General features: G+C 43.4%; 1 long non-coding RNA gene across 3 annotated transcripts in view; it reads right to left on the bottom strand.

Annotated features, from left to right (window-relative positions):
- Nucleotides 1-24,444, bottom strand: part of LOC146594465 (uncharacterized) — a 63,980-nt gene that overhangs the window by 22,631 nt on the left and 16,905 nt on the right. The window contains exon 2 of one of the 3 annotated variants that reach the window (XR_014896169.1): nt 5,009-5,127. The exons of the other annotated variants lie outside the window; for them this stretch is intronic. This is a non-coding gene — a long non-coding RNA (uncharacterized LOC146594465). The remainder of the gene's footprint in view (nt 1-5,008; nt 5,128-24,444) is intronic. 3 annotated transcript variants of the gene reach the window in all.

Below are 24,444 nucleotides of genomic sequence, written 5' to 3' on the forward strand. Positions count from 1 at the left end.
GGGAGGCCTGTTTCGAACCCATTTTAACTTCATGTTACACCTCTGCAGGACGCCCAGAGTCTGCGCCTCAGTATCTTTATCCCAGCTGAGGGAAAGAAACGGAGGATCTTGTTCCTAAGTGTGACCCTACACCAAGCAAACCCTGAAGGTTTGTCTCTGGGAAGAGACATTTGGTGCTTTAGTTTTCAAGCATTTAGATCCTTCTCTTCTGCTTCATAGCATTAAATATCTCGTGGTTAACCTCAGCTGTGACCTAAAAAAGAAAAGGAACTACATTCCTTTTGCTTGTATTTCTTTCCCTTGTCCAGAGCCAGAAAGCAAAGCTTTAGGAGTTAATATTTTCCGCCCCCACCTCCCAGGCGCCCCAAGGTTTGCAGTAAGCATTTGCCTCAGGATTTCATTCACTCAGCCCACGAGAASTGCTTAGTCTCTTACACTATGTGCATAACACTGTCCAGGTCTGCACACTGTGATTCCCAAGAAAAGCAGAGCCAAGAACTGCATCTCAGCTGCTGATAGGCAATCGGTTCCCATCAGCTTTCCAGCGTGCGTCCCCAAAGAGTGATTCAGGGCTTGAAAATTGACGCCAAAAGCCAATGGCTCAAGACAGACAGGAAACAGAGTGCTATTTCTATTTAAAAAAAGAATGCTCCTGAGACAGGCTGAGATGAGCAGGAGGGAAGGCCTTTTCCAAGTCTCTACTATGGAAAAGCAGGAACCATTGGTGTTAATGGGGCTTGTTTTCATCTCCTTCCCCCTTATTTCTGCAGATCCTTTTAATAGAGATGGAAGGTATGCAACACAAGAGTCGAAGGATCTCTGCTGGCTTTGTCCTCCTCATGTTGCAGTTCACACTGCTATAATCTCTAGGAAATCCAGATTAACATCTTTCTGGCAATGTATATAGATATATCTGGACCCTTGAGACACAACGCTTCTTGTGCTGAAAAAACAAATGACTTGTTCTTTGAAGAACAGCTAATTCAATTGAATAGAAGGGATCMTCAGCACTTATTTTTGTTCACTGGAAATATCTAACCCTTTAAATGGTATCAGATGGATTTGAGTCAACATCCCAGTCCTGAATGTGTCACTCAGAGTGCCTATAAATCGGGTTTACTTTTCCTCTTTCATATAAAGCCAACTCCAACAACAGGTACACAGAGCTAAGAGGTCTGTTGGAGAAAGAAAGGAGCATGCCTGAAATAAGGCGCTACTGAAGTAACTTCATTCCCTCTCATCTCTTGCTGCCAGAAGGGCCCCTAAAAATACAGTAGCACAGAGTTGTTCTAGTTCTCATCACAGCTGAGTGGTGCAGGAGCAGAGAACAGCAGCCAAATTCTTAATATCGCCTAAGTCTCTGCTGAAAGGAGCTCAGAAGCAGATGATAATTAAATCCTTAATATTTCCAATAAATATAAAGCACGGCTTTTTTTTTTTTTTTTTTTTTTTAACCACACACACAGGCAGAGCCAGGAACACAGGCTGCATACAGGGAGCTGCAGCTCTGTTTCACCTGCTGGAGAGTGCTGAAATCTTTACAGTGGTACATCTGGGAGAGATACCTTAAAAGATAGCTCTAATGGAATACAAGCTCAAGCGTCAATGTTTTGCTGAACCAGCAGGTACAAAGGGCACAGGATTTTTTTTTTTAATCAGCTATAAGAAAAAGCTTCATTACTCTTCTTTGCGAGGACACAGCATTTTCTAGTTGGGATGCAATGAATGGGTTCCAGAAACAGTAAAATGGAAGTTCTCTCTTCTTCCAGGAGCTGGGCACAGTCAAACATCCTTCCCATGCCTAATGGCCCACTGGGCTAGCAAGTAGCGAAGGAAGTGAAAAAGCTTCATATCCAGCTTTCATCCCTCCGGCCAAAGGAGAAGCTCTGTAGATACCACCAACTCAGTTYGGGATGAATTTTAGTAGTAGTCTAGACTACAGCTTGCACGTACTATACCCAACGTCCCCTTGCCAGCCACGGAGTCAACTGCAGAACAGAAAAAGGTCCTACTAACAGAGTTCTCGTTCCCCTTGTACCATGTTCTGATCTTGCCCATTCTGAGCTCTACATTCACGTAGATTTGGCCCTTTCAGAGGCACAAAACTAATACCTGGGAATAGATATGAGAATAAGGCAAGCACGTAATGCTGCCTTTCTCCCAAACTCCCTCAGCCTTCAGCTCTCTGCAGTTTAGGGACTTCTTTAATCACTGGGAATGCCTTTGTGTTTAATTACATTCAATGAACAGCATAGCCCAGCATGCATCATCTACATACTCTAAATAACCCTCCAGACAACTTCTACTTCACTCCACTGGTTATGTAGGGCACCTCGGCTCCCAATGAAGGTAAGGCTAAGTAGTGAATTAACCTCTTACCTTGCAAAAACTGCATATTCTCTGCTCACAGGAAGTGTATCGGTCTAATGACCTGAATTCTGCATCTAAGCCAGTCACTGTTTGCAGGCTTACTTTTAAAAGAATCACATATTTTTCATGCCCCTACCCTGCCATCTGCCCGGTTTAATTACCAATTGCAAACTCTCTGGACAGGAATTCATCGCTTTTATCTGCCTGAGTAGAGTCTCAATCTCACATACTGTCATCATACAGAACAGAATTTGAAAAGCCTGATCTCTTGATTACAAGAAATAAGAGAAATATAAATTATCCATTTTTTCAGTCAGGTACTAACTCTACAGCCTAATGACACAGATTGCAGGGCCAGGATTGTTACTGTTGGTAATTTTAGGAGAAATCCATCTCCCCTAGGACTGATGTCAGAAGAAATGCTCTATTTTAAGCAGAGGCCATTCACAAGAAGTCCTGATACTTCAAGGTCAAGTCCTTTCATTTCACTCAAGATTACATATTTACACATCTGGAAGTTCATCATCTTTTGTTCAGGTTATTTCCATTACATCTGTTTTACAGCATAAACCAAAGCAGGAATATTAAGGCAAGTTCACAAGAGTTCTCTGCTCCCATGCTGCGCACTGAAATGAATGGAGAAGACTATGTTCACTGAGGCTCTTCTGTTGGGATTTTCTTTCTCATCTTTAAAGAGAATTCAGGTTCATGAATACTGAAACCTTGGCTACATCTGTGGGATTTTATGAAATTCCCATTGTTGTTCTAACTCTGACAAGAGGAAATCAAGATCATTTACCCCTAATTTCAAGATAARTTGCATTTACCACCGGGTAAGTGTTTTGAAAATATCCCATCCTACATGTCACATCTGTTTAGGATTTGTGAAAATCTTGTTCCTCGTTAAAGACATGCATAAGATATGAGATGTTTTGAAAAATGTCCCAAAGAACCTGGGAACAATAATGAGGAGGATACAGAGACCATGTAATTAAATTTAGAAACTGCCCATTCATTGTCACACATTGAGGGTAATGAAGGTCTAGCTTGTGCTGTGGCGCTCAGGGGAGAACAGAATAATCAGGGGATTAACAGGACATGATTTTGAAGCGTGCAACAAAATTCCCATTACGTAAGACAGCAAAAGTGAATCTCTGTGTCAAATACTGTATGTACTGGGGCAGGGTGACCGACTCGGCTAGTAGTCCAAATTTGGTGACTGAATCATTTCTCTCCCAACCTGCTGAATGGGACCCAAAGGCTTTCCCAGTTGGCTTGACAGAAATAGATACAAACATAACAGCTCTGTGGCTGTGAAGCTAACTGCCTTCTACTGCAGCTCAGGCAGGGCCAGGTTATACCACAGGATGCAAATCAGCTGCAATCTACTCTGTGAGATATAAAGAGGCAGAGTCATATTTCTTTGTATGTGTGTTTTTTTCCTGTCCAGAGACACAGTCTGAAAGACATCTCCATTAGTCAAAGATTTGAGAAAGTACCTGATAGACCTGTGCGATGCTGAACAGCAGCCCAGTGAAATACAGTGCTCTCGGGAGGCTGCGCACGTGCCATACAATGGATTTGTGCACCTATAACARATCTGAGCCTTCTGTGCAAGAAGGAGACTCATCGCAGCCAGCCTGGATACACTGAGAAATCCCAGAGTAAACAACGGCCACCCTAGGAAGGGGAGGCCCCACGCTGCTGGAGATCGCCTGGTCTGGTAAATAAGGGATTCCACGAGGAGCCAAGAAATCCCCAGAGAKGCACGGTCGGCATGAAATTTCTCTGCGTTATCAGCTCTAAGAGCAGAGCTGGCAAAAAATGAGCACTGTGCAACTCTTGCAATAGTTTCATGTAATAACAGTGCTCAGAAGCACAGCAAATAGCACTTGTTCTCTTCCTCCTGGACCAGTGGTCATACCCTGCTATAGGACAGCCTCTTCCTTGCAATTTGGGGCTTCCTGTTGTCCTCCACACTTGGCTACTTTCCTTAGCTGCCACAGATTTTACACTAAGCACTGCCATGTCCTTCAGTTGCAAACTCAGAGACTTTAAGGCACCATCAGATTATCTCACCAACTGCTATCTTAACCCAGTTATTCTTTATCATGACTCTTTTGATCTTATTTTCAAGCCTACAAGGGGTGAAGAATCTACCACACAGAGAAAACAAAAGGATCTATACACATTTTGAAGAGACAAGTACAAAAGAAAGGCCAATAGAAATGTCTTCTCGTTGTTTTAGTCCCGTGCTAAATTTCCATCCTCCCCTGTTATTATAAACACACCTTTCCTTTGGATGGAGGTAATAACTGACCCTGAGATCCATGGACAGTCACAGGCCTAGGTAAAGACAAGGCAACCTGCTTTTGAGTAYCTAAGGGAAAGAGAAAGCCTAAAGGAATAAATGGGAGGCATGCCTGCATAAGGAGGGAGAGGGCGAGCTTTTGGGGCACGGAGCTTGCTCAAGAGCATTGGAGGTTTCTGACCAAGGCAGTTGTTTGTTTCTCTTGAGATCATAGCAACAGGACTCCGTGTACATGGTTTGTAAGTAACTCATGATTTTTCCAAGGAATACCTCTCTCCAAATAATATAATCAATTTCTCCTCTTAATGGAAAAAAAATTACACGAACCTGCCAGGCCAGAGGGACAACACTATCCTCATCCAACACATCCTCATGCTTTTTTCCAAAAGCGTTTCCCAGATTTAATTCCAAGGCAGTGAGTCCTCTTGTCCAGATAGATGAGCAGCCTATTTGTAAGATACATAAATCACAGATAAGGAGGCAATTTAGCCAATCCTTGGAAATAATGCCAAAACCCGTGTTTGTTTGCTTTCAGCTACTTCCTCCAGGCCATTCACATGGCTGCAGCTGGATGCTGATCAGCCAATTTCTGATCTGCTTCCAGCTCAGATGAAAGCCACTTTCCCACAGCAGCTGTGTAGGTAATATCGACCAGAAGGCTCTTTGCTCTGCTCCCCGTTCCCTCTAGCAGTCCAGCAACCCCAGGCCTAGACTAAGGCAAGGGATTGCAAGAGACTGGGAACTTTCCCTGCAGTCTTCGTTGTAGGCAGAGATCCCTGGAAGGCATCCCAGGTTACTTCCTGCCTTGTAGCAAGGAATGCATTTCTTTGACCATCTCATCTCCCTGCAGAGCACAACTGAAGGCAGACAGTTATACCATAGTGCATCCGCATTGCAAGAAACATAAACGTGACGAACACGTGAGCTACTCGTACTACATGCTCAGGAAGCGCAGCCTTCAGCACTAACAGCAAAGGTTGAATCCAGCGAAGGACTCGCGTGCGTAGGGAACACGGGACGTTGCCAGCTATCCCAAAGGGGGCTCATAGCAGAAAGCTTCCCAGTGTAAAGAGCTAAGTCACTTCCTAACCAGAGTCACACTCCTTCAGTGTGTTTCCATTTGCATTCCCTCTTTCTTTTCCAGTTTCTTTTGGCCTTGCAAACAGAAGAGATAAATGTTATAGCTATCACATTCTTTTTTCATTGCATCATTTCAAGTAGTTCACTTCAAGGGCTTTCTTGGAAATACTTGCAGAGGGGGTATATCCTTTTATGGACTAAGCAACTGTGACCCTGCTAGCTGGGAAAATTGAGTATAAATCACAATAAGCTTAACTGACCTTTTCTTTCTCCCCCCCCCCCTTTTAAGCCTGGAAACATATATTCTTCCTGAGGTAGTAAAAATTTTAAGGTAGAACCATAGCAATAAAAAAGCAAATGTGAAGGTACCTGGAGATAAATAGCCAACAACGTTGCTTTCCCCTGCCATGAGGTCCTCTCAAAACCCAGTGCTTGCTCGCACAGCTAACACCAAATACACTTAACCTGAACGCAACCACCATAGCCGTGTGTTGTTAAATTTGCAGTGTCTCAGTCTTCCCTAACATCATTTCAAATACATAAAAATCACATCTGGCTCAGGTACTATTTTGGCTGAAAACTGCTGGAGGCCAGAGCCTAAGGGGGAAGCATCCCATATACCAAACCTGAGCTTCATCTTCCCCAGGCATCCGCTCRTGGGCGCTGCTGGAGACATGATGCTGAGCAAGATGAATCCTTGGGCAGACCTAAAATAGCTATTTTTATCATATGSGTATCACCAAATCCGCTAGTATCAGTATTATACAAGACCTTAAGAAGAAAAAAAATAAAAAAGCTACTCATTATAACAGTTAAAAAGCATTATCAATAACTTTATAGGTGACAAGGGCTGGGGAAAGGTAAATCTATAAAGAGGGCAGGTCACTGATYACAGAATCATAGAATCAGTAAGGTTGGAAGGGATCTCTGGAGATCTTCTAGTCCAACCCACCTGCTCAAGCAGGGTCACCTACAGAATGTTAGACAGGGTTGAATCAAGATCTCTTTAAGAATATGAARAACAAAAGAGAAATCAAATCTGGGTTAATTYCTAGGAAAGGCTGGGGAGAGAGGACTACTTAGTCTTTAGATTTCTGAATRAATCTAAGTAGTTGACTTGTGATGTTAGCCTAATACATGCACATAGTTTGTGTGTAATTACTCGTCTCTGCTTTACCACCTGCATATTTTTCCTGGAGCTTTTTCCCTTACAYGTAGTTTTGTCTGGTATTAAACACMGACAAATCTGCAGAGAAATAATGTACCAACAACAAATATTCTGCATCTTAGTATTTTTGTTTGTTGGTACAGTACTGTAAAATACTGCTGAACATAAATATAAGCTAGTTGTTTAAGTAGCTTAATGGTGTTCTCTGAAAATGGACATTTGAAGCAGTGGAAGCTCTCTTCAGTTGTATACTAGGACTCCATGTAGTCCTTCCTCATATRCAACACTGATACACTACCTCTTGCATTACTCTGTAGCCTGAATTTTAGTAGCAACAGAGCTACACAGCAATAGAGCCAGTGTGACACTCCTCATCCTGAAGCAATGTATACCACATGGTGCTGCAGGTTTTATAACTATTATTTAATGTTTCCTTCTGCTATTTAGAAGTGGTTTAAAATATTGAAAAAGTTAGTGGCAAATGAATCAATCAGGATTGTATGGACGTGTTATTCGATGTCCTTCCAAAGATTCTGATGTCTTTGAAAGGAGTGGGGGAGTTTTTCTTTAAACTAAACTCTCAAAGGGCTGCAATTTTTCCAAAATTGAAGACTATAAAGAGATAAAGGAGGGTGTTAAAAAGGTGAGGATATTTGAGGGACATTAGAAAAAAAAATCAATGCCACATTTCATTTTGCAAAACACATTCTCCCTTGATAACTGAGGGACAGATGCTGATGAAGTCAAACATGAGCGATGCAGCATAAACTCAGGGCCAAGTCCACAGTTTGCTGTCTTGTACTGAGCAGCAACAACAGGAGGCAGGAAGGACTCAAAGGCCCAGAAAGCTGAACCTGTGTGCAAGTCCCACTACACAAGCACATGTTTTTCAGATCCACTGTGAGTTTATGAAGTGCAAGAGTTAGGCCTGAGTACTCAGCTGTAGGAGTTCACTGCCAAACTTTTGGTAAAAGGGGTTTTGATGCCAAGCTCGAAAACACACTGAATTAAGGTTGCTTACTGCACCTGACCCCTACACTTCACACTTCCCAGCATGAGACCTGGCTTACGGTTTCTTTGCTCCCRATACTTAAGTTTTTCAGAGGAAAAAGGCAAGCCACAATGTCATTTTAAGGCGAGCCATGATGTTCACACTGAACATACAAACCTATTCTCGTCACACAACAATTTCTCTCTGGTTGATTTATTTGATATGCACAATGGTTGTGAATCAATTGTGAAAGAAGCAACCAGGTACTAAAAGCTCCATAAAGTTAATGTGTACGGTTTACTGTCCCTAAAGGAACAAAGTCTGAGCCACACGTTCAAATTCAACAGTATCAGTTGGATTGTTATCCCATCTTCCATCCTAATCCAATAAATACATGGTTTAGTGGAATAAATCCAGATGGTTATATTAAAACAAGAGATTTCAGAAAGCTTTTGGTTCAAGGTTCTCATGCTGCATCCAGACACTTTCATGACTTCATAAGCACAACATAAAATGCATCCAGATCCATCTCTGAACGTCCTGTTCTCATGGCACTTTTGAAATGGGACTAACACAGAAGGCCAGAAGCAATGTTTTCTGCTTTTCAGATATTTCAACAAAATAAAAACCCTGAGAAAAGCATTCACTTTGCAAAGAAAAATTTTGATTGTTCTTGAAATATAAAATGAAGGGTTTTTTGGGGGGTTTGAAAATTCAAAATTTCATGTTCTGGAAAAGCAGAYTGGACTTTTCAGAGTGGGGAAACAAGTACCTTTCTGTCTATAAATGTATTGACAAGAGCATTTTCAGAAAAGCCAAAATAGAGGGACTTCTAATGGCTGCAGTTGCTTTGAGAAAGCTAATTCCTTTGAGTCTGCTTGTTCATAAACACAAACTCTAAATTCTCACAAGCGTAACCAAATGATTTTGAAATAGATTCATGTCATCCATTTCAATTCGTGTTCTTTATTGTGTATGCATTATCAGAGAAAAAAAAAGACACTGTTTTAAGGGCACAAAAATAACTGCAGCAAACACAAACATTACAAGAGCAGCAACTCCATTGCTGGTGAAGATTTTAGAAGGGAGAAGGCAATGCTCAATTCTAAAGAAAAATTTAAGAAATCTAAGACAAAAGTTACATCTCATGGGTGGGAAAGAGTTAGATCAGGAATATCCGCCTTTGACTGTCACCCAATACGTTACTCCAGCAGGGTGCTCTAACTTAAGCCTAACCTTAGGAAYGTAAATAGTTTCGCTCGGCCCAAGGCCTCACCTCAGCCGTGAGACATGTGCTTAAGTGTCTGGTTAAGCTCAAAGGTAGTCCACAGCAGAAGCTTCTGCTGTTGCTCTGCCACTTGTTGTATCATGCCCTAAGAGCAGGTCTGCTCCAGGCTTTTACAACATCCTTGCCATTTTATTTATTTATTTTATTATTTTTATTATTTTTATTTTTTAGCAGTGGCCGTCTAAAGGCTGGAAAAGAAGTGCCTCAGCTCCTCCTGCAGCGGCACTCACAGAGGTTAGTTGGTGCCTGAGTCATGCCTGGTTTGGGACTAAGCAAGGCCTGCGTGTGATTAGTCACTGGAATTTGGTGGGAAGCTATATTTAATAACACCCTTAACTCCAGAGAACCAGAGAATCTTTAAGAACCACAAAGGGATTATAAACCGTCTCCACAACCAAGGAAATATAGTCAACAAGAAAACAGTCAAATTAGCAAAAGAGCATATATGTAGGCTGCAGGGCCATAGTGCTTTACTCCTACGCAGTAACGCGAGCAGAGCTTTCGCCAGGCGCCACAACTCCAGGTCAGGGTCTGCGATCTCACACAGATCCAGCACGGGACACCCTCTCTGCCTCTGATGCTAGGCAGGCCTGGTACCGGCACAGTACGAGACACGGTCAAGGCAGCGCCTGAACGGATTTAGCGTGCGCGCCACATGGCTGAAGCTCTCTCCGCTTGCTGCTGTCTTCAAGACACAGTGTAAGTGTAGAGACTCCACCTCAGCGTCTGAGCAGCAGAAGAGGAGCTTTGGGGAATTAAATGAAAGGCAGAGAAACTGAGAATAAAYGAAGAGTGTGTTGTCAGGACTAAGTGCTGAAACAGTGAAAAGCCTATAAAATTTGCAAGCATGAAACTGCAGATTAGCACGAAGGGGTAAAGTGATAGACATACAAGGAGTCTGCTTGTTCTCTTCCACCACTGCTGAAATCGGAAGCATCTTTGCTTGCTTTTCTCCCTGGTCAGCAGCACTCTCCAGCAAACGGTTTTGTAAAGAAGCACGGGTCTTATGCTGATCTCACCTGACACTGAATCTCTGCTTTCCACTAACGCTCCACCACCAGCTTCCCAGAAGTCATTCCAAGCTAAACAGATCATGACTATTGTCTGTCCACGATCCAGTCTCCCATCTGTATGAGGAGAATAATGGTTTTAATTTTTTGCTCCACAGGGACCACTGTGAAGACATGTGCATTAGTATTTGGAGATGCTCAGACACAACAGAGATTGGCCCTCAGCCAACAGTAAGTGCAGTCAAAGAAAGATTTCAGTAGAGTTCAGCAGRCTCTGAGCTTTCAGACCTAAACATGAAGAAAAGAGAGTGCCATTGGAAGCAACATGGCTAGCGGCAGTTTAACAGCATAGAAAAGACATCTCACAGTGACGTAGCTTGCTTAACATTTTAAACAAATTTAAATGTGTTTAGTCTGGAAATGATTATTCTGGTGATTCGAATGCATTTGATGTTCGGCCACACATTACAAATACGGTCACTTGACCCAATTCCAACCAATGAAGAGATCACAGCAGCGTAACCAAAGTGCATTGCATGGGACTGAATAGTATATCCACCATAATTAAAATCCCACAATTTAAATTGTGGATCCGATGTTTCATGGTGGCTTAGATGAGCATGATGCATGTTCTCCATTTTCAAATGCTACAACGATTCGTGGTACACAGGAAAGCACATGTTTTTAATAGTCTGAGCCCTCAAAGAAGCTCATTCTTCAAAACTAACAAGAGGCAGTCAAGAGTGGAACAGTGCTGGTAGAATAGGTCAAGAAGTTCTGTTAGTTTTCACTTCAGTGGAAAGCAGCTTTTCTCACCAAAGCAGTTATTTTCAAAAGATGATCTRCTTTCCCAAAAGCAGTCAGATTATCCAGTACACGTAATTAAAACAATAGATTTACTTGTATCTGTTTGTTTATACTTGTTAAATCTAAAGGTTTTCAAACAGTAGTTCTGAAAAAAAAATCTTGCATAGAAAAAAAAAATCTGCACAAACCCTGTGTTTCTATTGTTATTTACTCTTTTGCCATCCTTACTCATAGAGTAAGCAAATCAATGCTGCCTAGCTAGGCACCCGCTGATGTGTTACACCCAAGATGGCAGACTAGGTCCTGGATGAAAGGAGATCCCAAAGATCTACTGGGTAYTAAGAAGTTAAATCCGTTTGAGAGAGTACACACAAACGCTGAAGCAGAGKGCTTTTCTTCGCACGTAAAGTGGGAAAATAGCGGCCACATTAAACCTGTGAAGCTGGGCTAGCTGAACTGGAGTAAGAGGGAGAAGGAAGTTAGTAAAATATCTGTGTGAGATGTTTTCTCCACAGTCTGTGATCAAGGTGGGCCTTTCTTATCCAGCCTGCTATGCTGCTAGCTGAATTAGAAGGAATCTAAATCACACAGTGCTGCACACACRACTTTCGCTTGACTGTGTGTCAAGGTCACACATGAAAATATGTGCTGCTCAGACATCAGTCATACAAACAGCTGGGAGAGATTCAAGCAACTCCAAGGCCACCAAAGATAGGGTTTCTAACAGCATGGAAAGAGTGAAAGCAAACTCAAACTGAGCTGGAGAATATCAACAACCAAAGGGACCATTACTAGCAACAGTTTCAGGAAGCACATTGTTGCAGGACTACAAGCATTTGACCCAGAAAAAATCTTCAAAATAGATGTGGAATGGGGAAGCTCTAAAGCACAGCTCCCTGATCATCTTCCGTTATTAAGAAAGTCATCTGCTGGAGCATTGCTCCTCCTTCTAACCAGCAGACTGACTGTGAGAGCACGCTGCCAGCACTGATAGTCCTTCCATGCCTCCCGCTCAGTATGGAAGGCAGCCACTTCTCTAGCTAAGCCAACCAAGTCATCTCAAGAGCAAGCAACCAGGAAACTAGCTACTCGCTGTTCTCTCTGCCCCCATCTTCCTCTGTGCCACCCCATCTGAGATATCTGTCCCAGCTCCTCAGGCCAGCCAAAAGGCCTAACAGGTATCCAACTTAGATACTGCCTGCTCTGACATCTCCCTGAAAATCACCTGCTTTGCTGGAAGTGGTGTGCAGCAACTCCCAGGCAACAGGTTAGGAAGGGGACAGGAAAGGTGCCCTCAATTACATGGGTTTGGTTTAAAATCCACAGGAGCTGGGATTGAGCCCTCCGTTTAGACTGGACAGGTGTTCAAGGTATAGGGCTGAGATATCCCTGTCTCTTGCACACACCTAACATCTGGCTGGAAGAGCTAGAGCTGACCTGCTGCCTGAATTTTTGGGCTTGCTCCTAGGAAAGGAAGGCCTCAAGCAGCAAAGGCAAAAGGCCAATCTCCATCTCCTAGTAAGCTAGCCAGACAGTAAAGGGAGGATACTTCTTTCTTACATGGAGGTGGAGGACCTAAGCCAAGGGGTAAATCCTGTGCTCCGGGCTTGCCTTACTAGACCCAGCAAGTGACAGAGCAAGGTCGTGAGCAGGTGAGACCTCTCCTGCCTCAGCTGAGTCCAAGTCCATAAACACTGGCCTTCGTTCCCAGCATCAGCAATTCTGAGCACATGCCGCACCAGATAAAAAAGCTCTAAGCTTGGGGCAGCTCCTGAATAGGGGGAATTGAGAATCTCAGTTTTAYATTCAGCCACCTAAGCCTGTTTGTAGTCCAGACACTGTCAGCTGCTTGCTAATGAACACAGTATACAAACGCCAGCTTAGCCACACTCGGGTGGCACCGCAGGTCCTTGGTTTCCTGAGAATGGAGGTCATCAGCTGCAGCACGTGGCAGCTGGATTGCATAGCCAGAAAGCAGGACGCGGCCCTCAGGGGCCTTCTGCATAGGATGCAAGCGAGACAGGCAACGGCAAGGCCCCTGCCTTCCAAACCTCAAGAAAGACGCAATCGCATCACATGAAAACTCCTTTAAGCACATTSCCTTTACAGTGACAGTGAGGAGAGAGGAACTGGCAGGTTCCTTGCTCCCAGCTGCACACTCCTCCTCCAAGTGAATTCTTTTCCATCCTGATTCCCAGAAACATGTGCGGYGGAAGAAGCCAAGCCTTTCACTGCTTCCAACCAAAATGATCCTTCTTCTATGCCATTTTCTACTAGCTGTTTGAGCTCATGACCAGCGTCGGACCAGAAGCCAAACAGAGCTGTGGGACCCTGACTCTCTTTGCTGCACAAGCAAGCCAGGTCCCTTGATGGAGTAACAGGCTGCCTCCTCCATTCCATACACTTTGGCTTTGCCTTCCTCTTCTCCTCTGTTCTGACTGAATGCTGCCTCTATCCTCTGGAAACCTCCTCCAGCATTGACCAAATTGCTCCGAGTTTCGCTRGAAAGCCCCAGCCAGCCTCCAATTCAGAGATGCGCTTCCCCCCAAGTCTGCCCATAGCAAGCCAATACAGAGGACAGCATAAACCTTGTCCTTGGACAGGCAGCACTGCACAGCAAGGCCTGCCTTTTCCCCAGTAACAGCATATATTATCCTATGTAAATTGGAAGCTATTGTAGGCAAAAGTGGCTTTGAACTTGGTCCATCAGCCCTGTTTGGTTTCAAATAATTGATACTCACCAGGAACTTGAAGACACAGGCCAAGATCTCTTGAGTCTGCAGCAGGGACAAGGGGTCTRGAGAGACCTTGTAACTCAGACTAGGAGCAATTGGCCAAGTGGGGATAAATGTAGATGGGCCCTTGGAAGCCAGGGGCTCTATTCATGTTGCCACTTGCCCCAAGAAAGTGCTCGGGGAGAAGTCAGCTCCTTCCTCAAAAGCTTCTCTTTCCTCATTTGTTGGCATTTCTCATCTGTTTAGTTTGACTGCTGCTTAAGCCAGGGCCTGGTTCGTACAGGAAGCAAGGTCTTCAGCAATTTCAGAGGTCTAACTGTTCTGCCAGCTTATTCTAGGACAAAGACTACACAAAATATACAGAGCATCTGCTCCTCGAGTATCATTCTAGGCAGTATGAAGAGCTCACCTGCGCATGYAGACCAGGTGTTGCAATCAGCAGGAAATAACATCAATAGCTTTGGGCAAGGACCTGGATCTCTGGGGGAAGGACAGTCCACTGCTGACTCTGTCAGGGAGCAGGAACCTCCCAGAAGCAAAGTGAGCAGCCACTGCTCTCATATTGTCAGTGAGGTCTTAATATCCAGCAAGACAAGCAAGGATGACATGAAGGACAAATTACTGTCTACCCAATTTGAAGAGTGGGAAAACAGCACTGGCTTCCCAGCTCCCCTATCTCCTAGCTACTCATCTCCATTTGCTAAATGAAACTCAAAATGCCAAGTCATATTTTCCACCTCTGTAGACATTCTCCCTAGCTAACCAAAACCAAATTATAAAAACATAAATTATCTTTCCCAATCCCCTGATCCTGAATTCCCATTCCAGAGCTCCTCACTAAGCCTAATGCTAATAAGAGCAGAATTCCATGCAGAGTTCACTACATCTGTGCAAAATGGCAAGGATGGACAGAACATGAGCTATTGCAAAACCTCCAGGTTCCAAAGAACTGACCCATATGATGCTGATTGCCTCTGCAATCATTTCCTGGTATTTATGTTCCCATGGAGCTTACTACAGGAAAAAAAAAGTCATTTACAAAAAAGTAACCTTAACCAATTTGGGGGGGAGGAGGTGTTTTGTTCGAAGGCATTTCATTAATAATCCCCGTAATAACGGGTTTTATTTGTTTGCAAATATTCCCTTTCATTCAGTCATTTGACAGCAACCTTGGCAAGGACAGTCYATAATTCTTACAGCATGTGTGTATGTGCCTGCTGTTTAAAACAGACCTAGTTAAAGCAGGGCTTGTGGTTGAGGCTCAAGCATTCAGTTCAGTGCACAGAAGGGGAAGGAGGGCATCAATCTGTAAAGTAACAGTGTCCCTATTAGCATGGTAGCTCACCTAGATACGGAAAAATCCCCTAAGATTAGAGTCACTAATTTTGCTAAGTACTTGATATAATCATCTCAGAACCAGCACGGAAAATGTAWCTCCCTACTGAGCACTGGATTCAAACTCTGTCCCTAAGACCTTTCAATCTATTCAGATTTGCATCCTTACCATCTCTCCCATCCAAAAATCTTGGAACACAACGGAACTATTGACAATTCATACTGGGAAGTAAATATCACATTATTTCTTTCAGYAGCAGATAAGTAGGAAAATTAGAGCCGATTTCCCACTCACTACAATGGAAAAGAGAGSTAAGCAGCACTGCTGGGAATCATACTGCTGCACCATATCACACTTTGGATAGAAAGGAAAAGCATAGCTTTCTGCCTGGATTCTGCTGGTATCACTGGGATGCACTGAACCATGTGAACTGTACCTTGTAAGCCGGCCGGTCTGRTGTTCAGACTCTCTCCGGTCTCACAAAGCCACAGCAGAAACTTCATGGTGGAAAGTAAGAACACTGAAAGCTGTAGGACTTTGGACCAGATCCTGAAGTCCCTTCTGTTCTCTTGTCTTGGCTACCCAGGACTCTACTGGAGAACAGCATCAGAACCCTCAATTAATAGTCTCAGGAAAAATTTGAGTGAGAAACCTGGAAAATAGRTTTTAACTCTCCCAGTGATTCATGACAAAACTATACAAGGAATCCTCCACATCAGACAAGTGGGTTAGGCTGAGCTGCTTCTTCATTGGCAACACATTTCTCTACTCACTGCCAGTTAGCTCTTGCAATGCCCTCAGTACACAGCAAGCGCAACTTCTAGTGCAAACTGGGAATATGGCAAAGGATATTTCTGGGCAGTATTCCTGCGTTGGTTTGGCTTCACCAGCCTGTGACGCCTAGCACAAATCAGACTTGACCCGCCGCAAAGTAGCTGCAAAAGTCCTAGGTGAGCTGCTTCTCAAAGTAGTCACCTGGCTGTGGTCCATCTCACGGATATGACACCAGGGCATCCATGGTAACTTTATGAAGACAACATACATGTTGCTGCTTGTGGTGGCATGAAACTGGATTTCCTAACTCAAGAGAAAAAGCCCTCTTCACAGAAAGCAGTCTTTCCAATTATGGTGGGGCATATACCAAGCCCGAGYTTCCTCATTCAGCAGTTTAAGAGCTTAGAGAGCTGCCCTCTTCCTGCACAATACTCCTGGATAAGGCTGGAGTATCTCCTCTCCATCTCCCCTGCTAACCTCTCAAACCTTCCAGGACCCACACTGGCACCACAGGCAGGAACTCGAGGCACCCAGGCAGCTCCTGCACCCTGCAATCGCAGGCTACCCTTGCAGTCAGGCTGTCAGGCATATGATGGCCTCATACAGAGCAAGAGTGACTGGACCAAGCTGACCTGAGTGCAGAACAACTGCTTAGCAGTCCTGCCTAGCAGATCATTTTGCATCTAGGAGGACTAGTTACACCACCACTTCTATATGCTTCCAGTACCCTCTGCAATTCCCTATGCCAGAGGCCAGCGTGAACATTTTCTGAAATCAAATGAGAATTACTAAGTAAAAAGAAACCACCTCCAGCTCAGGAAGCTTCCAAGCCACAACTACTAGAGAGGCGGAGAACATCTGAGGGAAGCAATGCTACACRTGTGCTCTATTCTTACATCTTCTCCAGGACCTCTACTGCTGGATCATAGCAAGAAAAAGATACCAGGCTGGAAAGAGCTGTGACCTGATCCCAGCACAGCCATTCTTAAATGCCAAAAAGTTTCTGCTCTCTCTTATTATAGGTTCACACTAATTTTGTTTTGCCTTTTTTAAAGGTGGACTGATGGAGTTCACAGGCAGCCTTAGCAAGGTTAATTCTTCAATCTAGCCATGCCTAAGCTGTTACCAACAGAGCTTTGATCACTCTCCCACCACTGCTACCAGATAGTGGCACACCCTTGGCTTCTGGGGAACCCACAYGGTACCAGGTTCCCCTAGTTCATGAGGCACCACTCCCTCCCAGCAGCTGGGACACACACAGGCCCTTCTGCAACCAACAGAAGCAAATTACTAAGATTTTCACAGATATCTCATTAACTGTGTGATCAGATAGGTCTCAAAGCGTATGTCCAGTTTCACGTCAAGTCTTGCTTCTACCTTTTGCCTGATGGCAACCTGGAGGAAAGTCAGACAGATGATGACAGTCTGGTTGGTCTAAAAATGTTAAAAGCCACAGTCTCATCATCCCCAGAACCATCCTCTATCTGTTTAAAGCGTCTTTTACTGTCTTCAACCAATGGCAAGYGAAAATTAACACTCAGTTTGATTCTGTTCATATTGTTCAACATAAAACAGTAGATAGAGAGAACAGCAGAGGGTAAACTTGAAAGATCATAGGAAAAACAAAACGAAAAAACTAGTTAGTTATAATTCCCACTTGGTATTGCCTTCATGTAATTGCGATGTCAGCTGAAAACTGCTGGCAAGTGAATCCCAGAGAGATGCGTCTCAGCTGAACAGAGTATTCACTGGGAAGCAGAACACACAAGCTGACCAGAACAGCGTATGATCGTCCTGTTTCTACAGGATCAAGTTCTTTTTTGTATGCGTAGCAGCTTTTTAAGACTCAGAATCCCTCATGTTACCTAAGAGGCACGGTGCAAACGGCTCTTCTCGTGGCTGTGCTTTTAAGAAAGAGAGTGCCAAAAGAAAAAAAAAAAAAAAAAAAAAAAAGTCAGGCTCAGTCACTGGCAGGCTGGAGGTCAAACCCTGGCTGCATGGATGTCAAGAGGTACGTTTTCACCCCTTCAGCAAGCGAGGATTTCACAAGGACATCATCATATCATGCTGCTCTAGGGACCTAATGCAGTTTGCCAGAATCTCTTTCCGACCACTCAACAGAGAGAGACACCCACTCCAGAGGGCAACGCACAGTCCAGACTTACTCTAGATGCTCTGCATTGCCCCAGCAAATAACTCTTCCCCCCACTGGCCACAGGAAACTCAGATACCTGAAGTGATGCAAACATATTCCTAACCCAACTCCCCACCTTCCCACAAAAACAGAAAGACTCATCTTAGAACTAGATCCATGCATCACCAAGGTGGTTCAGATTCAGGATATTATTTTTAACCTACTGGTAAAACAGGGTCTCRGAGCTCAGCCTCAGTGAGAAATTCAATCAGGATCAAATTTCTAAGGGCATTCAAAATATGACAGCAATTCCTGTGATGCTTGTAGCCAGAAACTAAAAGCAGAACAAAAAACAAAACAAAAAAACAAAACAAAAAAAAAAACAAAGCACAGAGCATTCAGCACACTGGTCTCTTCAGTCTCAAATATACAATCACCCAGCTGATTAGAACGACTGAATGGGGCTTTGGGCTTTAGGTGGCCCCTCATACAGACATCCCTCAACATATCTTCTCCCAACCAAAACACTGCTTGAATAATTCTTGCTTTGATTGCAGGGAAGAGATGCTTTTGGAAGTGCTTGGAGGTATTAAGAATATTTGATAAAAACACTGGAGCAAATCAAGAGGTCATTAAAAAAAAGTATTTGTAGGAAAGGGTTATTTGAGATGGGTCTGAAATTTCCATTTACTCAAGATGTACCATTATAATATTTTTCAGGGAAAAGTTCTAAGTTTGGAGCTGGAAATGGCTTTCTTTAAAACAATGCCTCTTTTATACATATATTTTTTTCCTCCAAGCTCAGCTGTTGAAGTTGAACTGAAACACTCAAAATTCTTCAAGTCCTCAAYAGATCCAACAACATATTTCTCTCCTCCTTTTAAGAGGCATGATTTCTACCCCCTCAGATCCCAAATGGAAAAAGAATGACACAATCTTTTTTCATTCCTATTAAAAGAAAAAAAAAAGAAAAAAAAAACCTTCTCCACACAGACATAGTGAAGGAAAAAAAAATGGTTCGTGCTAGACAGGTTTGCATCTTCATTTCCCTGATTAAAAAACAAGGTGTCTCTTGCTTTCTAATTCAAGTGCTTAAGCTGTGCAACTCTGTCTGCAAGCAGTGGAGTGCATTCAGTTTGAGAAGCACTGCAGATTTAAGAGATTTAGGACAGTAGATAACGAGCGGCTGGTTTGGTTTAGCGAAATCCCACAGCATTCCCCTGTGGCCTTCTCGAATTCACTGCTCCCAGGAAGCCTCCAGCAACGATCGCAACAAGACATACAAACTCAAAGCTTTTCCTTCAGTGGTAGGCAGTAAGCAATGGCATTACATCCCACACCCAACAGAAATACTTGCTGTATGTTCCAGGCCATTGCCAAAGCCGTGAGTCAGTTTTTCCTGCCTCTTTAATGCTTGGGCAGTTACATTTCTGATCTGCACATAGTGTTCAGCTTCATCTCTGGCAATTTAGCGCTGTACTGTAGCACAGAGGCGATTCTCATTCCCACTGGAAGGAGTGAATCTCCCCTTGATCCTTCCAAAAGTAAAAGCTCTGTCAAGGCAGACTGTTCTAGCCTTCTTTTCCCTCGTCAAGGGCCAATAAATCATGCCGTGAAGAACCATCTCACAGCTACGAAGACCTGGTCTCCGGAGACACAGGTTCTATTTCTAGCTTTGACACAGGTATCCTGCGTGAAATTCTGCAGATTCTTAAAGGCCTGATTCCAGCCAAATCAACTCTCAAACCCTGGGCAGCCCATCACTTTTAATAAAGCTGTGAGTAAAATAAAATGCTGGTCTGTAGTCAAGAAGTCAGAACCACATCCGTAAGTTTTCTGTGTCTTAGTTCCTCACAAGAGTATATCGCCTTCCAGAAACCTTTGTCTATTTAGATTAGCATTTGAATCTTATGTTTCCTAACGCAAAATTTGTTTTTAAAACTACTCTGGTTCCTAAACCTTACTGCCAGCCAAACTTGTTCATCATCGGTTTAGGCAGAGGAGGCTGCCTCTCACCATGGCCGCAATTCAACCTACCTAACCTTGTATATTGAGCTCTGCACTTTGTTTCCTTTAGCTCTTCATATCACCAACGCAGAGACAGGCGCATCTGTAGGGGAATCGAGATGACGATACAGCTGAGCTGCACCTTTTTTGTAACCTGTTCATCGTCAAGACTGCTAGGCCTGGCCATAAAGGAAATAATAACCATTATCTTGAGTGCTGAGGCCAACTTCTTAATTCATCAGTCACTAGAAGGCCACGTTAACCAGACAGGGGTTAGCTCACTGCTGCATTTTATTAAAGACCTGTATGCAAACAGAAGTGCAAGTTTCTAAGTTTCCCATAAATAGCCTGAAGTCTCAGCCAGAGACAACACAGCTAAAATTTCCATGGAAAGCTTTAGCATGAGGGAGGGGAGCAGGGTGGAGGGAATAGTATCAGTCACTTATTTAGTGACAAACTCCTGCCTGGCAGTGCCCCCTCAAAGCATGAGCCATTGCCAGTCATTCCAACCAGTCTTCAACATCACCACCCCAACTGAAGCGGTCCTATTCATATTTGAGCAATGTTATTTTAGCAATCAGATTAAGCCCTGTGAATCTCTGTGAGGATAAGAACTGCCTAGTGGGATCTGGCCAGCTAACGCTGTTCATTTCACTGAGTATCCAAATATCCAGCTCAAAGCACAGGACAAATATCTTTCTATTACATCCAGGAAGATTAACAAAAAGTAAATCATTCCATTTGCATTAATTAAAAAAATTGATGAGGGAAAGGACTGTGGCAAGAACACTGCTCTTATCTCTACACATGTTGGAAAGGGCTATCAAGATCAACAGCCTCATGATTAATATTGTAACAATTAGTTCCTGCTTTGCTTTTCATACCAGCAAGAAAATACCACCTTTTCCTTTCCAGGCTCTGCCAATGACACAAGATCACAAAAACTTCACATGTTGCCCGATGCTCTCATACAAGAGTCCTTTGAACACTCTGTGCTGCCTTTTCTCCACACAATTTGCTCATGAACAGTTACAGGGAGAGCATATCTGACATGATACTCCCTATTTTCTGAGGTTAAGCTTCCATCCTGTGAAAGCTCAGGGATTCAGACTGGTGCTGTGCTCTGACACCAACCCTGGGCAAGCACCTGCTCCTCATCTGACCCAGCAGCAGAGTGCAGCTAAATCTTTGTAGCTTCAGTCTGTGTGTCTCCAGATTGTGGCTCTTCAGGCAGTTGTGCTGCCTCCACTCTCGAGTATTRCATTGCTCAGATCATAGTGATCCAAACACCCACTTCACTCCCTTTGCTTCAGRGCGAGCCGCAGAAGAAGCTCTCTTATTTGCTCACTGCACATTATACAACCTGGCTTCTAATGGYCTGCTGTGAACAGACCCAGACACCTTCCATTTCAGCCCTGCATTACCTAGAAGAAATCTAAAGTTAAACCATCCACAGCACTAGCACAAACAAAACAGCTCTGCTGCATATGATTTTTCCAGCCTCTTATCGAAGAATTTTGACAATGACCAGATAGTTTGTCTAGCATCAACACAYGTGAATCTACTCAAATCAAGCCATTTTAAAGTGTCTTACACCAATCAACTCAAACTTAAGGTGCTTAAAAYAAGCCATACTACAACAAATCCATCAGCTGCCTGTTACTACATAGATACAGATCCAGAGGAAATACCCCTTCTGGCTTACTACTAAATATACATCTGATGAAGGATTAACACAGTCCCAGTGAAAGCTGGCTGAAGAGAAAGCTTCTCAAAGCACCTATTTAAAAATCAGATCCCATTTCTTGTTAAGATATTCCTACAGCTGAATTGAGAGATGACTGTCTCCTCTTTCCATGTTGGTGGTGGCAACCGACAGCAGGAACAGAAGAGAACATAAGCCAACAGGTAACCTGAGTGTCTGATACAGGCACACTTGTATTTCCCGCTTCATGTCAACCATTCTTTCTTTTCAGAGAAGTCTCAAGAATCTTTGGCCTCCTTTCTGCTCTACAATCAACAGGACAGATTGAACGAATTCTGGAGTAAAGGTGGTAGCTGTTGTGAGTAAGAGTGGAAGTATTTTGGCAAGGAATTAGTGGGTATGCAAGGGCGTGGAGTTGTGATTCACTAAATGTTTCCCTTCCTCAGTGATTACTAACAGCTAACAGTCTGCAGCGGTTCCCACCTCACAAAGCAGAAGCAGTTAAAGCTTGGGAGCAGTATCTCAGTGACTAGGCATTTGGCAGAAGCATTTCTGGAGTAAGCGCCACAGCCTGAGCTAGGTGCCAGCCAAAGCCTCTCCTTGGAGCAATCTTGATAGAACATCCCCAGCAACAAACAGCTTTTCCTAAAGCTATTGCAAAGGAAGATAGAGAGTATTCATGCAGCCCTTGATCCAAGTAGGAGTAAAATGCCCTCAGGCATCAGGCCCTCTYTCCAACATCAAATAGAACTCTCCCCTACTAAATTTAGATCCACTGAATGACCCTGAAAAAACAAATTCAGTAGTGGCTGTGCCTGACAGCAGGTCCCAACCATAAGAAACCTAGAGCGCAAAAAGCTTACAGTGGCTATAGATGTATTTGTCCCAGACACCATGGGCTACCATAGTAGTACATGTCCTCAGCATAAGGCYAAAATAGTCTTTCCCAAGTGTGTTTGTCCTAACCTCAACCTCCCTCCTAGGAAACGTGCAYGTATGAGGACATTCCTTGGGTTCCAGCCACGCTGAGCCCAGAATTTAAAGGCTGGAAAGCTCACAGCAGGGCCATCTCAACAGCGTGAACTTCAACCTGGGTACTTTCTCTTGTGTACACAACTTGAGGACCAACAACTCAGTATCTTCATCTCTGAGCAATATCCAGCATCACCACACCCTTGGAATTGGCACAAAGAACAAGTCAACAGAATGCCACACAATCAATGTTGCCAACTTCTGCAATACCTAATATTTCTACTCATGACTCTTCCCCTAGAGTCACGCTATTTTGTGTGAAAAATTTAGTAGTTCTAGTTCAGTAAAAACTAGGGAATAGAACCTGATACGCCCTAAAAGATCTAAAAACAGAAAATGCAGAAAGAGAAATYGTGTTAATTTTTCAGCTCTTTGCAGTTCTGACTGGGTTTCTAAGCCACCRGGGACTAACAATATCCACTTAAAATCTTCTCTTAGTAGGAAAGTATCAAAGGCAGTCTCTAAGCAAAAACTTGAGAAGCCAGCTTTTTTTTGTTCCTTAGGTGAAACTTTAAAGGATAGGAAGAAAAAAAAATAGTGTCTCTTATTAACTGAAAGAATTATCCCATTAAACAGCAAGAACTGGGTGCAAGCACATCATCAAGCAGTGAAACCAAGCAATTTGAGTCAGGAATGATATGTGTACTACTTGAAGCAATTTGAGATATAGTTGGTCCTCAAAATCTAGTCAAAACCAAACAAGTTCTAAGCGCTACGCTCTTTGGCATGCCAAAGAGTGTATCAGTGTGTACCCACTGCCCTACYAAAAAAGATTCTTGTCGAAACAGGAGTTCACACCGATGCATAAGTACTAWGCTCCAGTCTCCTGAGTCACTGGCTAAAGGACTGGCTAAGGCTAAAGGTAATCTTCCATGTCCTAGTTAACATTGCCCCTAGCATGTACTCTTACAGTACAGCACACACATGGAAAAGCCATGAACTCCAGGTCAAAAACATAACCCACAGATTTTTACGTGGACATTATGGTTCTCATCACCTAAGAATATCTGAGAACCACCTTATTTTTTAGCATATTTTACTCCTGTAAAGCTCTCTGTTGTACAGGCAAGAAGCAAGACTCCACAACTTTTACTGTGCGTAAGGCCATCTGGAGAACAGGGAACGATACCTCTGTCCTTCCAAGTCATGAAACTGTGAACCATCAGGGCAACCTTGCTTCCTAATATTCTGGCAAAGCAAGTGCAAGAGCAATCACAGATGTGTCCTGAACAGGGGGCACTCCTCTGACTGGCACTAGTCTTAGCCAAAACATACTGATGCAAGCATGCTGAGCAACCACAAGCTTTTTATGATGTTGATTTATGGGTGGGCAGATTCTGGAGGAAACATTCCTCTACATATATGTAGGGTGGAAAGAGCAACAGAAATGTATGCCATAAGAGTAGGGAAGATCAAAAAGGAGTAAAAGTACTCAGATTATTCAGTCTTTTGGGTTGAACTGCTAAAGCTCTCAAAAGAGAAGAAAGCTCTCAGAAAGGGAGAATCTACAGATTTTATATTAGTCCTCCTTCCCCCTCAGCCACAAACAGAAAGCTTTCCTGAATATTTATAAAACAAAGTTAAAATGCCATTATGATCATTGCTGGGAGCACCCTCCCCCCCCCCCAAAAAAAAAAAAAAAAAAAAAAACATATAGATCTGAATGAAGAGTCCTAGGGAATTCAGGGCTGGCTGA

Source organism: Rhea americana, unplaced genomic scaffold (assembly GCF_003343005.1).
Source record: "Rhea americana isolate MKP2758 unplaced genomic scaffold, rheAme1 scaffold_259, whole genome shotgun sequence".
Lineage (NCBI taxonomy): Eukaryota > Metazoa > Chordata > Aves > Rheiformes > Rheidae > Rhea > Rhea americana.